The sequence below is a fragment of the Triticum urartu genome, chromosome 3A (assembly GCF_056163025.1).
Source record: "Triticum urartu cultivar PI428250 chromosome 3A, HENAU_Tu73, whole genome shotgun sequence".
Classification (NCBI taxonomy): Eukaryota; Viridiplantae; Streptophyta; class Magnoliopsida; order Poales; family Poaceae; genus Triticum; species Triticum urartu.
The window spans coordinates 511,712,942-511,717,333 of NC_141875.1; positions in this window are offsets into that span (position 1 = coordinate 511,712,942).

The window sequence follows — 4,392 nt, forward strand, 5'->3', positions numbered from 1 at the left end:
AATTACTAATGAAGTATATTAAAAATAATAAAGTGGTATAAAAGATTCATCTATGTGGTATATGAGAAGCGGGAGTACGTACTCCCAGGAGTACACAACCATTTTCCTATATATATATATATTCATGTACCCCAAAAACATCCAGGAGCACCACGAAACCCTATTTCCACCGCCGCAACCTTCTGTACTCAAGAGATCCCATCTTGGGGCGTTTTCCGGAGCTCCGCCGGAGGGGGAATCGATCACGGAGGGGCTTCTGCATCAACACCATAGCCTCTCCGATGATGTGTGAGTAGTTTACCGCAGACCTTCGGGTCCATAGTTATTAGCTAGATGGCTTCTTCTCTCTCTTTGGATCTCAATACAAAGTTCTCCTCGATCTTCTTGGATATCTATTTGATGTAATTCTTTTTGCGGTGTGTTTGTCGAGATCCGATGAATTGTGGGTTTATGATCAAGATTGTCGATGAACAATATTTGATTCTTTTTTGAAATCTTTTATGTATGATTTGTTATCTTTGCAACTCTCTTCGAATTATCAGTTTGGTTTGGCCTACTAGATTGATCTTTCTTGCAATGGGAGAAGTGCTTAGCTTCGGGTTCAATCTTGCGGTGTCCTTTCCCAGTGACAGTAGGGGCAGCAAGGTGATGTCTACTACACAACCTTCTTCTTGTAGACGTTGTTGGGCCTCCAAGAGCAGAGGTTTGTAGGACATTAGCAAATTTCCCTCAAGTGGATGACCTAAGGTTTATCAATCCGTAGGAGGCGTAGGATCAAGATGGTCTCTCTCAAGCAACCCTGCAACCAAATAACAAAGAGTCTCTTGTGTCTCCAACACATCCAATACAATGGTAAATTGTATAGGTGCACTAGTTCGGCGAAGAGATGGTGATACAAGTGGTATATGGATGGTAGATAAAGGTATTTGTAATCTGAAATTATAAAAACAGCAAGGTAACTAATGATAAAAGTGAGCGTAAACGGTATTGCAATGATAGGAAATAAGGCCTAGGGTTCATACTTTCGCTAGTGTAAGTTCCCTCAACAATAATAACATAATTGGATCACATAACTATCCCTCAACATGCAACAAAGAGTCACTCCAAAGTCACTAATAGCGGAGAACGAACGAAGAGATTATGGCAGGGTACGAAACTACCTCAAAGTTATTCTTTCCAATCAATCCGTTGGGCTATTCCTATAAGTGTCACAAACAGCCCTAGAGTTCGTACTAGAATAACAGCTTAAGACACAAATCAACCAAAACCCTAATGTCACCTAGATACTCCAATGTCACCTCAAGTATCCGTGGGTATGATTATACGATATGCGTCACACAATCTCAGATTCATCTATTCAACCAACACATAGAACCTCAAAGAGTGCCCCAAAGTTCTACCGGAGAATCACGACGAAAACGCGTGCCAACCCCTATGCCTAGGTTCATGGGCGGAACCCGCAAGTTGATCACCAAAACATACATCAAGTGAATCATGTGATATCCCATTGTCACCACAGATACGCACGGCAAGACATACATCAAGTGTTCTCAAATATTTAAAGACTCAATCCGATAAGATTACTTCAAAGGGGAAACTCAATTCATTACAAGAGAGAAGAGGGGGAGGAGAAACATAAGATTCAATTATAATAGCAAAGCTCGCGATACATCAAGATCGTGCCAAATCAAGAACACAAGAGAGAGAGAGAGATCAAACACATAGCTACTGGTACATACCCTCAGCCCCGAGGGAGAACTACTCCCTCCTCGTCATGGAGAGCACCGGGATGATGAAGATGGCCACAGGAGAAGGATTGCCCCCTCCGACAGGGTGCCAGAACGGGTCTAGATTGGCTTTCGGTGGCTACGGAGGCTTCTGGTGGCGGAACTCCCGATCTATTGTGCTCTCTGGAAGTTTTACGATACATAGGTATATATGGGTACAAGGGGTACGTCGGTGGACCGAAGGGGGGGGGCACGAGGCAGGGGGGCGCGCCCCAAGGGGGTGGGCGCGCCCCTACCCTCGTGAGCACCTCCTTCATCTTCTAACGTAGGGTCCAAGTCTATCCGGTAGGTTTCCTTCCAAAAATAACTTCTCAAGTTGATTTCGTTCCGTTTTGACTCCGTTTGATATTCCTTTTCCTCGAAACACTAAAATAGGCATAAAACAACAAATCTGGGCTGGGCCTCCGGTTAATAGGTTAGTCCCAAAAATAATATAAAAGTGGAAAATAAAGCCCAATATTGCCCAAAACAGTAGATAATATAGCATGGAGCAATCAAAAATTATAGATACGTTGGAGACGTATCAGCATCCCCAAGCTTAATTCATGCTCGTCCTCGAGTAGGTATATGATAAAAACAGAATTTTTGATGCGGAGTGCTACTTGGCATAATTTCAATGTAATTCTTCTTAATTGTGGCATGAATATTCAGATCCATAAGATTCAAGACAAAAGTTTAATATTGGCATAAAAACAATAATACTTCAAGCATACTAACTAAGCAATTATGTTTTCTCAAAATAACATGGCCAAAGAAAGCTATCCCTACAAAATCATATAGTCCGGCTATGCTCTATCTTCACCACACAAAATATTTAAATCATGCACAACCCCGATGACAAGCCAAGCAATTGTTTCATACTTTTGATGTTCTGAAACTTTTTCAATCTTTACGCAATACATGAGCGTGAGCCATGGATTTAGCACTATAGGTGGAATAGAGTGGTGGTTGTGGAGAAGACAAAAAGGGGGAAGATAGTCTCACATCAACTAGGCGTATCAACGGGCTATGGAGATGCTCATCAATAGATATCAATGTGAGTGACTAGGGATCGCCATGCAACGGATGCACTAGAGCTATAAATATATGAAAGCTCAACAAAAGAAACTAGTGGGTGTGAATCCAACTCGCTTGCTCACGAAGACCTAGGGCATTTTGAGGAAGCCCATCATTGGAATATACAAGCCAAGTTCTATAATGAAAGATTCCCACTAGTATATGAAAGTGACAACATAGGAGACTCTCTATCATGAAGATCATGGTGCTACTTTGAAGCACAAGTGTGGTAAAAGGATAGTAGCATTGTCCCTTCTCTCTTTTTCTCTCATTTTTTATTTTTTTATTTGTGCCTTTTCTCTTTTTTATGGCCTCCTTTTCTCTCTCTCTCTTTTTTGGGCTTCTTTGGCCTCTTTTATTTATTTTTCGTCCAGAGTCTCATCCCGACTTATGGGGGAGTCATAGTCTCCATCATCCTTTCCTCACTGGGACAATGCTCTAATAATGATGATCATCACACTTTTATTTTTCTTACAACTCAACAATTACAACTCGATACTTAGAACAAAATATGACTCTATATGAATGCCTCCGGCGGTGTACTGGGATATGCAATGAATCAAGAGTGACATGTATGAAAGAATTATGAACGGTGGCTTTGCCACAAATACGATGTCAACTACATGATCATGCTAGCAATATGACAATGATGGAGCATGCCAAAATAAACGGAACGGTGGAAAGTTGCATGGAAATATATCTCGGAATGGCTATGGAAATGCCATAATAGGTAGGTATGGTGGCTGTTTTGAGAAAGGTATATGGTGGGTGTATGATACCGGCGAAAGTTGCGCGGTACAAGAGAGGCTAGCAATGGTGGGAGGGTGAGAGTGCGTGTAATCCATGGACTCGACATTAGTCATAAAGAACTCAGATACTTATTGCAAAAATCTACAAGTTATCAAAGCAAAGTATTACGCGCATGCTCCTAGGGGGATAGATTGGTAGGAAAATACCATCGCTCGTCCCCGACCGCCACTCATAAGGAAGACAATCAATAAATAAATCATGCTCTGACTTCATCACATAACGGTTCACCATACATGCATGCTACGGGAATCACAAAATTCAACACAAGTATTTCTCAAATTCACAACTACTCAACTAGCATGACTCTAATATAACCATCTCCATATCTCAAAACAATTATCAAGTATCAAACTTCTCATAGTATTCAACATACTCATAAGAGAAATTTATTATTCTTGAATGCCTAGCATATTAGGATTATTTAAGAAAATTACCATGCTATTTAAAACTCTCAAAATGATATAAGTGAAGCATGAGAGTTCATCTATTTCTTCAAAATAAAACTACCACCATGCTCTAAAAGATATAAGTGAAGCACTAGAGCAACAACAAACTACTCCGAAAGATATAAGTGAAGATCAATGAGTAGTTGAATAATTATGCAACTATGTGAAGACTCTCTAACATTTAATAATTTCAGATCTTGGTACTTTATTCAAACAGCAAGCAAAGCAAAATAAAATGACATTCTAAGAATGGCAAACATCATGTGAAGAAGCAAAAACTTAGGATCAACCAA